Source organism: Leptonotus elevatus, chromosome 8, assembly GCF_054856555.1.
Source record: "Leptonotus elevatus isolate MCC_2025b chromosome 8, RoL_Lele_1.0, whole genome shotgun sequence".
Taxonomy (NCBI): domain Eukaryota; kingdom Metazoa; phylum Chordata; class Actinopteri; order Syngnathiformes; family Syngnathidae; genus Leptonotus; species Leptonotus elevatus.
The window spans coordinates 23252540-23264610 of record NC_141246.1 but is presented as its reverse complement, the minus strand read 5'-3'; positions in this window follow the sequence as shown (position 1 = coordinate 23264610).

Below are 12071 nucleotides of genomic sequence, written 5' to 3'. Positions count from 1 at the left end.
ACAAATGTGTGCAACTGTGGTGCTATTTACAAATATGTGGATGTTTCAACGACAGTTTTTCTTTTTGTAACACTCTCCTGCGTGCAAAGAGACGCAACAGCATTTGCACAACAGATTGCCTCTTCGCGTGCGCCACTTTCTTGCCGGCCGTTTTTTTCCGGGGAATAGCAAGTATATACTGCAGTGTGTCATCAAGTCTAATATCAGGATCATGCTACGGTTACGTTACGGTGGTGTTACGTCTCGCTTCCCCGTGTCCTTCAGTTGCATGGACATGGTAATACACATTGACATTCTGATGGTTTTATTTTAGGGCAATTTTTACCTACCTGAAACACAGAACGCCGACACGTTTGGATTCCCGCTCATTACACGGCTCTCGGCCATTTGAGATTCTTCTTCTTCTATGCCGTGTGTGGGTCAGTCTGGCTAGTAAATTGGCCCGCCACCTAGTGGCGTAGCTGTGAAACAGCGATCAAATAACATTTTTAAATAGGAATTCTGTACCGATCTGTATCATGAAAATCATAAATCAACTAGATGAAATTCAAATTGTATGAGATATATAATCGATATTTACAACATAACCTGAGAAACCTGTATATACATTTTTTACATAATATACTAAGTATACATGCTACACATAAAAACTACATTATTTAAATAAAGCTTTGCACGTTTTACAGGGCAAGTTGAATATTATCCCAGAACAATAAAATATTTGGTGCTAGTGATAATTTGGTAACTTTTATATGAGCATACTCTGTTTAATAAAATAGCTTCAATACAATATTGCCTGCTAAAACATTTACCTCTGAATCTGATTTCCACTAAATGTAAATATTTATCTCTTTAATATGGAACTCTTCATAGTTGTTTTGATTTGACAAGTGTTATGTTTAATGTTTATGCGTTTTAGGTTGAAACCATACTCTGGTCAGATAAAATAAGATTTTCTCTGATTGGCCAGTGAGTGCACCTAACTAAATATGATGGCATTAAAACTAATAACTAATACAGGGAAAATCTAGATAACCACACACACACCAATGTCTGTCAAGACAAGTCAGTAGCTGTGTCAATATGAATCCATAAAATGTCAAATGTAAAACATGGGGAAATAAAATCTTTACTCTTGAATCGCTACAAAGAAATGGCGAAAGCCATGTTCGGTCCACATGCCTTATGTCAGTGCCAACTGAATGCCACCTGTGCCGGACTTATGCCAAAAATGGGCCACATGTCTTTGCTGACTGGGTTATGTTTGCCTCGAGACTGAAAATGAAAATTAGCTCAAGCGTTGTCCGATTATAAGTTATATGTAGAAGTAAAATTTCAGGAATCTGCTGCATTTCCAGCCAACAGCAGCTATCACAGAGACTGCTACATGCACTTTGCCAACATCCAAACATAAAATGAGCTCAGAGAAGAAGGAAAAAAAGCACTTATTTCAGAAAGACTCCTTGCATACGCACATTTAGTTTACCAACTATCAGGCTGCAGTATACAAAAGCAGCCTTAAATGTAAGCCTGTTCCTGAGAAGATGGATGGATAAAATTGAATAAAATATTGTAATTTATTGTCATTGTAACATTAAGATACGAGATTGTGTTGCTCCATCATGCAAAGTTAAAACAATTATCAACACACAGTATGGAATAAATAATGGTATATACAGATTAAAAGGGTAGATTAAAAAAAAAAAAAATACACATTGTGATTGTGACTGTTTTTGAATCTGTTTGTTCATGATTTTTGTGACCTGTAACGCCTGCCCGAGGGTAACAGGTCAAAGAGATGGTTAATAATGTTCTGAGCTCTACTGAGGCAGATGTCCAAAAGAAAGGGCAGAGAGCGGTCGATGATCTATGCTGTCCTTTTATATTCTCTGCAACCTCTTCCTCTCCGCCTCAGTACAGCTGGGGTACCACACTGTGATGGGGTAGGTCAGCAGACTCTACGCAGGAGCGGTAGAAGAGGTGTTGAGGTTTTCCCTCCTGAGAACCCTCAGGAAGTGGAGCCGCTGCTGGGCCTTCTTCACCATTGCCGCAGTGTTCGTAGTCCGGGACAGGTCTGCTGCGATGTTGAATGAGTGGACTGGATGATCATTCCCTCCAGCTCCAGAGCCAATACTCGAACTGGTGCATTGCTCTTGTAAGAAAATAAACTATGTTAAGGGGAGATGCACCTGCAAACTGAATCAGCTGCCCATGTACAAACTGTACAAATCTGTGGCAATATGTTATTTGAAGATGACTAACTCAAGTTGTTGTTGTTCATTTAATATAATTAATAGTAGTTCATTGATATGCTACTAAGATGGATAAAATACAAACCCTAGGGTCTGTAATTATATTGGACGATTATTTATGTCCAACAAAGTTCCATGGTATTTTTTTTGTTTGTTTCTTTCATTTTGCTGAGCGACCACAAAGGATCATATTTTTGGATCATATACGTTCCTCCCCCAATTTCTCCCTCTATGGCCATTTACATATCTGTAAGATCAATAAAATACCCATAATAAACTAAACCGTAATGTCGTGGCTTATCAAGCCCTTCACTGTCCGAAGCTGCATGGCCATCTGCCACTTAAACCCACATAACTTCCACCAACTTTTGTTTTTTGTTTTCCCTCCCACACTATGTGATTAATAACGTAATAGTAATTTGAGATGAATATTCAGCGACAAAGAAATATAGCTTCAGGTCTCGAGCTTCACAAGTGCTTGAGTAAGACTTGTAAACAACACATATGCTAACATACATGCTAACAGTTAACGCGTTTACTCGTCATTTACATCGCCAACCTTTGTAGAACATATAAATAGCATCACTAGTTCCCAAAAATATGTATACTCCCCTGCAAAAGAAGAAGCTGCGCCTTTCGCACATATTTTGTGTAACGTTTCGTCGCGTAGCCTGACCCCGCACAGCTCAGCTGTTGTTGCGACCAACAGCTGTTGCATATCGACGTCTGAGATATGCTGAGTAACATCACGTGACTTGTAGCGTTGTGTGCTATTGGTTCAACTGACATAGTAGTCTGCAGCGTTGCCTGCACCTTTAATGAAATTTACAACTTGATTTGGGGAAAATGTGCAATAATTACGGGTACAAACAAAATCCGATTCAGAAAAAAATTAACTTCAAAACATAAACGATCCAGGTCTTCCCTCACCAGGGATCATTGATCTAAAAAACTAAAGCAGATACGTCGCCTTGGCCCAACGCCTATAGAGAACACTGAAGATTACTACAATCCAGCCTAGAAGTGGATGACCTTCTAAAATATCAGCAAGAACCACAAGAAAAATGATAATTCAGGTATAAAGCCAACTCGAACATCACATCAAGGGATTTGCAGACCTCTTTTGCTGCATCTGAGACACGTGCATGCTTCAACAATCAGAAGAAAAGTCAATCGACAAGGCTTTCATGGAAGGCTTGCTTGGTAGAAGCCTCTGCTCACAAAAAAAGATACATAGTCCAGGGAACCATGAATTCAGAGGAATATTGTGAAATCCTGGATCATAACCTGAAACCGTTCTTTGTGAAGTTACGGCCTGGTAGAAGATGGATCATGGAACATGACAATAATCCAAAGCATTCCAGCAATACAACCAAGGAATGTCTGAAGAACAACAAGATTCATGTTCTGGATCTGCCGAGTTAAAATCCTGACTTAAATTATTTCAAAATACTGTGGCAAGACCTGAAGGGGGCAGTTAATGCTAGACGCCCACCCAACCTCTCTCAATTGGCTGCATTTTGCAAAGAAGAGTGGCCAAAATCCCCCAAAGTAGTGAAAGACTGATAAATCACTAAATAAAGCGTTTGGATGAAGTTCTCATTGCAAAAGGAGGTGCAATGTTTAAGTGAGAGGTTCACATACTTTTGCACCCATGAAATTAGTTTTTCTTAAATCAACACCTTTTGCTCGATAATGACAATATTATCATTCTTTTTGTTCAAGTCCATTATTTTCAATTAAGATTGGGGTATGACTAAACATTTAATAAGGTTATTTTAATATTTTATGAGGTTATTTTAATTTAATTTTATACAAAAAATCTGACCATACCTGCAGGGTTCACAAACTTTTGATATATATATATATCTTCTATCAGGCTGTAACTTCACAAAGAACGGTTTCAGGTTATGATCCAGGATTTCACAATATTCCTCTGAATTCATGGTTCCCTGGACTATGTATCTTTTTTGTGAGCAGAGGCTTCTACCTAGCAAGCCTTCCAGCAATACAACCAAGGAATGTCTGAAGAACAACAAGATTCATGTTCTGGATCTGCCGAGTTAAAAAATAAATAAATAAATATATATATATATATATATATATATATATGTGTGTGTGTGTGTATATATACCATTACCATGTAAGTAAGTGACACACATTTCCTCCAGGACTCTTAAGCATTAATGTGATTTTGCATGCTAGTTGGCCACAGTAATGAATTAGTCATCTGGAGCACATTGAGCTACTTAAAGACTTGCACTAACATCAGCATTTGTCTGCTTGTATCTTCATTATTTATTACCACTGCAAACACGCTTTTCAGCTTGTGACAGCTGCACAAGTTTGTCTTATTATGCCCCCATTCAGTCCTGATATTATTAGTGTGGTTAGGGTGATCTTATCCCATGTGAGCCTGAGCACTGATGTGAACACAACATTAATTAAAACTATACCAAGATCACATTTGATCGTTTTCTAGAGAATTTCGAGTAATTGATGTGTGATGTGCCAGCCTGCTTCAAGTCCTCTACTTTTGTCCCCGTCCCCCCAAAAAACAAGTTTAACGACTACAGACATTTGGCGCTGACATCTGTACTCATGAAGTCCTTTGAGCGCTTGGTCTCCCCCCACCTCAAGTCAATCGCCACCCCATCCTGGACCCGCTGCAGTTTACCTACAGAGCCAACGGGTTCATTGATGATAATCCACTTGGCTCTCCACTCAATACTGCAACATCTGAATTCCCTAGGAAATTATGCCAGAGTCATGTTTGTGGACTTCAGCTGTGCTTTCAACTCCATCTACCCAGCTTTAATCTAGGACAAGATCTGCCAGCTCAATGTGTCTGACTCCATCTACACGTGGATCACAGACAGGTCGGATTAAAGATGACTTTCCTCACCAACCGCCTGTTCGACCCTCCACCCTCAGGCAGGAGGCTACAGTCCAGTTGCTCGCTGACGTGAGCTAAAAAAACGACGCAATGCTTTTTGTCCATAAGGCGCTGCCATAAACATCATCAACTGAAAGTTCCTTAGTGTTGCTTTAATAAAGAATAAAGATATTAAGGAAATGTATACATGTGTGTTGTCTTTGTTTTTTGTTTTTTAAATGAGATTCACAGCATAGAACATTGTTTGTCATGACAGCATTATCACCTGGATCATCTGCATTGTCCCCTTTTTTCTTTTTGTCTTTTTTAGGTCAGTGTGCTATTTCTGCATGCCCAACTGTACCAAACATACCCTTCCCCCATTTTCACTTTCAAATGATGCTCAGCTGAGCTTTCCTTGTGCTGCGGTGGAGTAGCAGGAGGACAAGAAGTAAAGTTGCTCTTGCCGGGACGTGAAAGCTGTTGAAATGACCCAAATATGTCTGGCCGTGATCGAGGCTTTGTCGTACCACTTTAAATGTAGTTGGAAAAGGATAGTTTCCATTGCAGTGACTGCACTATGATTCTAATGTAAGGCATAAATGTTTTTGTTTTTTGTTTTTTTAAATTGGCCTTGGATTCTTTGAAGCACTATCCTGTGTTGAAAAAAGTGAAAGCACTCCATTGCAGTGGAGCAAATGAGTGTACAGTACTGTATATGGGAACGTGGGTTCAATTCCAGGTCTTCTACACCTGGAGCTACACTGTTTCTGGTTTGTCTTCTGTTACTTATCTTACATCTTGTGAGAAAAAGAGAGTCCTTTGCCAAGCCCACTGGCTATGGAAAAACAATTTAACCGGATTTAATTTGTTGTTCCTCCTCCCTCCATCCCCTACATTGTTGTCTTTCTTTGTGCCTCAGAGTTTGCATGTCAGAGATTATATCTTGTTTCGGTACTTCAATGACCATTCAGAGTTCACTTAGGTTCATGTCAGGTTTAAGGTCTCCATGTATGATTGGATTCTCACTAGGATTTATTGAGGTTGTCTTTGTTTCTTTTTCTTTTAGTTGCTTTTATATTTTTTATGTGTAGGATCTCACAAGTGTTACTTTCCTGACACATCTTTTTTTTTGTCACGTATTGCTCCTGCTCCGCACACCACTGTGGTTTAAGATTTAAAACATGCTACAGAAAACAGTTGCCTGGGGGGAGCCCTGATCACTTTTTCCACTCATGCGGGAAAGTTTCCATTGCTATTTATATGAAACCACAAGCCTAGCAATCAAGAAGCCAACTTGGCTATAGAATTCTATACATTTTCCTGATGATATCTGAACTCAAAACAGTGCAGAAAAAGAGTAATGGCCATGGCAGAACAATCTGTGGGCCATCGCTCCTTTGTATGCAGACCAATTAAGTAATACAAACAATATCAATCCACATGACTAGCTATTATTATGTAGAATCTGCCTGCAGCTTGAGTGTTTTGTGGCAGTGACTATTCTAACCTATGCATTTCTAATGTTTTAAGGGTGAACATTACATTCATCAGAAGAAATGAGTTCACTTGACATTGCACATAAAATGAGTGATCTTTTCAAATTTCCCTGTTGAGATAAGCCGAAAGTTATAACAACATGTATAATGGTAAATTGTATACAGTATTGATAACATTTACTGTCTACATTTCTGGCTAATTTCTATTCCAACATGGTGGTGCACCAGTGCACAAAGCAAGGTCCAGAGAGAGAGGAATGAGCACAGAACAGACGTATAAAAAATATCATGGATGCTAAATGCCGCCTTACTTTCTGTAGAAACTACCGGCGGCCATCTTGCCACTTGCTAAGTGCGCCTAACTTAGATACACTGATTTCTCCACTGTGTTTCCATCGTGTTTTCACATTATTTTCTGTCCCCATGGCAAAAATGCCAGTGCAAGTCGTACGGTTGTACCAATAAGTGTGGGAGAAGTGTTAATGCACATTTCATCAGTAAGAATGCGATTATAGAGTTTACATCTTGTCAGAATCATCAGCAATGAAATGAAAACAAAGCCCATCAGAAAGAATTTTGCAGTGAAATGTAAAGCTAACCCCTGTAAGTCATGATTCACGCTCAGAAAGATATTGGCCTACAGATGTCAGCGAAAACGAAAATAGGTTGTCAATAACAGTGGCAACGCAAGATGGCTGCCCTATGCGAGTTAAGGCGTGTGAACAAATGCTTTTGGTAATATAGTGTTTGTCAGAAATGTGCCCTACCCAATGTGGTGACCATGGATGTTTATGATGATCACCTTTTTTCTAGGTTTGGTCATGTGACGTTTGCAAGCCAAGCCCTTCGGCACTGTGATGTCATTTTTAGTCGACAGCAAATAGCAGTACAAGGCAAAATTGCAGCCCACTGAGATGGACAAAAACAGGTGGATTTTTCTGTTTAATTCATAGTCTACAAACTCTTGCAACACGGTGCATTCAGTGTACTTTCACAGTCTGGAAACTTGCAAACACATTGCGCCATTCGGCAGATATTGTTTTTATTTGATTACAGTATATAGTTGTTGTTTTTTTACCAAAAAGATTAAAACAAACTTAAATACAAAGCAAAAGCGAAATGAACTAAATATTCAGGCACATAACCTCATTATGTATGTAAATATAATTATAAATCTGTTGGTTTCCCTTCCAAGTGTAAAGTCGTCACTGCTTCTCGTGTGTCATTATCCAATCCATTCCACTTAATCATGTTGAAAACGTCCTTATTAGTAATAATCCTGTCCATGTTTTCATTACGTCGTCGACTGCGACCATGCTTGCAGTTGAACGTGACTCTGTCAGCCAAGTGTTCCAAATATGCCAACTACAAGCAGCATTGAGGCTAATAACGTGATGGATGGACTGTAATTAATTACTTATATGATCATAAATCAACTGATTTCCTTCACTTCAATACTACTGTAGATAGCGAGAGCCCTTGTCATGTTTTGTTATCCAATTCTAATCCATTCCACTTGAACGTTTTTATTACTGATAATCCATTACATGTTTTTTTGCTTGTTTGCTTGCTTCTAACCTGCCGGTGTCGGTACCAGATGTGATCGGGCTGCCAGATTGTATCGGGGTCGCCTACCGACGGCGTCACGCTACAGGATTGGCTGGAGATTATTCGTTTACAATTGTGGGCTCCAGGTGGCGGAGTGGTACCGTCACTTGCCCACGATGCAGGTTGGCGTGGGTTGAATTCACACTCAAGTAGGAGTTAAAAGATCATTCACTTATGGTTGTTATCAGTGGATGATGATAATAATATAATTGACAATACTAATCCTCCAACCATGTTGAATTGTAGGAAACAGCTCGATGAGTAGAGAGAGTGTGGAGCGATACCTACTGGAGACGTGAGTGGAGACAGTGAGAGTCTAAAAATCATATAAAACTCAATATGGATTTAATATTATGAATATGAAACATGTCAGTCAAGGTGCTTCATTTAATTTAACTAAGAGTAATTAACAGAAGGTGGAGATATTTAAAACAAATTTAAGACAGGCAGCTATAGCACATGTCATACATAAGGGAACTCGGTCTGCTTTACATAATTAAAAGTACAATATTTTAAAGCAAAAAAAAAAAACTCTAAAGAACTAAAGCCACCTACAAAGTATGGAAACAAACGTTTAAATTTGAGAGATTACTAAAATTAGTGGATAAAACTTACGGTGTAAGAAAAATAATTTGAGGTTAAAAACTTTGAAAGATCACAATCAGAGGCATGGTGAAAACATATTTTTAAACCTGAAATAAAAAATATTCACACTTTAATATTACTTTCATCTTTAATTTAGAAGTCAAATTGAGTAATATTTTCTTTCTAGTCACATATGCACCAAAATGTAACATATGACTTTAGAAGTATTTGGGAGCAAACAGTTACCAGGGTATTCCCTCCATCCATCCTGACTATGATGGGTGACTACCGATACCAGGTTTCGGTGCCAATACCAGTCTTATTTTAAGGTATCGGTACTCGCGGCGGTGACCAATACCATTATCGGCCATTTCTGAGGGACAATGTGGGACACTCCTCAGCAATGCGGCGGCCCCGTGGGCAGACTCGCTGATGGTGGTTTACCCATTTCAAGCATATATATCAGGGCTGCAGACTAAAAAAAATTGCGAGGAGTGCGGTAACACCTAACACAGGAAGAAAATTTAGGGGTGCACACGTAAATTGACTTGCAAAGTAAACACCGGTATTCACATTTCAAAGCATTTTCATTATATTACTGATAAATACTACAATGTTTTTTATTCATATTTTTTGTACAAGTGTCTACACATCATACACCATAAATATACATTTACATATTAAATACTAAAAATTTCAAGTTATTGTTTAGACCAGAAGTGCAAGTATTATCAAAAAAATTCACACTGCACATGTTTGTGTGTATCAACAAAAGAATGTGCAGTGGTGGCCCATAAGTCTTGTGATGATTTCATATTAAGCATTTTTATACTGTACAACTGCATTCATGGCTATGATTCATACTAAAAACCATTAAAATTAGCTCATTTATTTGAACACATTAATATTAATGCTTTAATGGCTAACACAAGTATTACAATATATACACTGTACTGACATTCATGCAATGCACTAGCTCATTTAGAATGTTTTGTTTACTTATTGCCGTCCCCAAACGGTGCCACTAATCGTGTGAAGACGTAGTTTGCCAGATTACAAATTCTGTATCACTCACCACTTGAACGTCACTTGGGATGCCGCATCCCCGTTGTCCTCAGACCAGTTACGACTCATTGTTAGCATGCAGTTGTTGCCCGTGTATTATTGGACGGGCTAGCTGAAGATAGCAACATGAGGATAACAAACAGGCCCGTGTGATGGTCGCGTTTTTTGTTATTGTTGTTGTTGGTTTTTGCGGCATCGTAATTATGCCGGCGTAGCTTCAGAAAAGAGAAAAGTCTTTTAATTCTTCGGCTGGCTGAAAGCTTATTTAAGTGGATGTCCCGGTGGCGTGCCGTCGGCCGCGACCCGCGATTTTTTTGTTTGTTGCTACAATCATTAAAAATTCATTCTCTAGTACATATTAAATTGTAAATATAGTTCAGCGTTGTTGTAAAACACTATTATGTTTATTGTATATACTGTGTTTTTATCTTTGCCGATGGCTGGAGCCACCGGTTGTCTACCTCGCAACCAGGATGTGGGCGTGTGCAACAATTGCTCCGTGATCTGTTTCTTTCTTAGTACAATGAAGTAAAAAAAACTAACTAACAAAAAACAGTTTCTTCTTCGATTGTTACTTCAGGTCTTTCCTGTGCACTGCTGTTGATATAGCGCCTCCATAATGGTGCAACGCTGCGACTGCAGTTAAAATACGTTGCTGCCGAGCTCAGTCAACACTGCTGGAGCGCTGGAGCTGTGTTGAGCGATATCAGTCGCTCAGGCTGGAGGCGGCCGCTTCCAAATTTTCTACATAGGAAAAACCCTGGTTACTGTGCTGTGAGCCAAATTCAAATTCTCTGTTGATCAGTTAATAATTAATTCAATGTATCTGAATTGAAAATGATAAACTCACTTTATGACAACACAGCTACCTTTTTTTGCATAGTTACAGTTTTTCGTACACTGTAGACAATGTGTTCATATATATTTTTGGGGTTAATTTTTAAAAAATGCTTCATGTGTTTGTGTACCATATTAAAATACTGACGAAAATAACACCTCAAGTCTAATGATGACTAACTTTTACACAGTATTGTATTCCTTTTGTATCTGTCAATCCGTGCATCTCCGAGAGCAGGTGAGGGCAAACTCAGTCCAGGAGGGCCGAAGTCCTGCAGGTTTTGGAGGTTTCCCGTTTTCCAACACAAGCTGATTCCAATCAACAGGATCGCTATCAGGCTTATGCAGAGCTTGCTGATGAGCTGATCATATATCAGCTGTGTTGGAGAAGGGAAACATCCAAAACCTGCAGGACTCCGACTACACAGGTAAGTTTTATGACATCGTCTCTCTTGGACTGTTTCATGCCATTGTCATATTTTAGGCTCACTTTCAAGCACAATCAAAACTATTTTAGCGGTAAATGAGATAAAAAATAAATAAATAAATGAATAAAAACAGGCACAGCTACGTTTGAGGACAGGCGAAGAGTAACAAGTTTGTGATTTCTGATTTGGCATAAATTGAGGTGACGGTAACTGCAACATGCAGAATGAGTACGGTGCTAGGCTTTCTCTGTAACCAAAGTTTATATTTACTAGTTTTATAGTACGAATGATACCGTGTCTATAGTAGGTGTGGCTCTACAGTATTTTTTGTCTGTGGCTTTGAACTCTTTTATTTATTAATTTTTTAAAACACACAAACTATGACAAATTGATTGATTTATTTTTATAACACACAAACTATTACATTTATTTAAAAAAACAAAAAAAAACATTACAACACAATTTTAATGTCAACAGGTGACAGTTGGAAAAAAAATTCCACAATTCTGGAAGAGTAACATTATACAAGTTCCGATTGCACACCATTTAAGCATTTAGACCTATTCAATATTACCAGGGCACTGAATTGTCTTGTATTAGTACAATCTTCGTCCTCACTACTATTCAGTGCATGAAGCACCACCAGGGCGTAGATAGAATGACATGTCATACCAGTGACCTATTAGCCACTACTGCTTGACATTTCTATCCACAAGTAGAATGACTAGGGGACACTAGCAGAACAACTGCAGGCACAGCTCCAGGATTTTTTTCTGTCTTGGGGTTAAAGGTGAGATGAGAAAATAATTTTTAATTAAGGATGTTTGATACCACTTTTATTCAGATACCAGTACGAGTACTCAACTCTTGAGTAGTCACTGATACCACTGAATTTCTCCAATAAAACAATTACAGATATAAA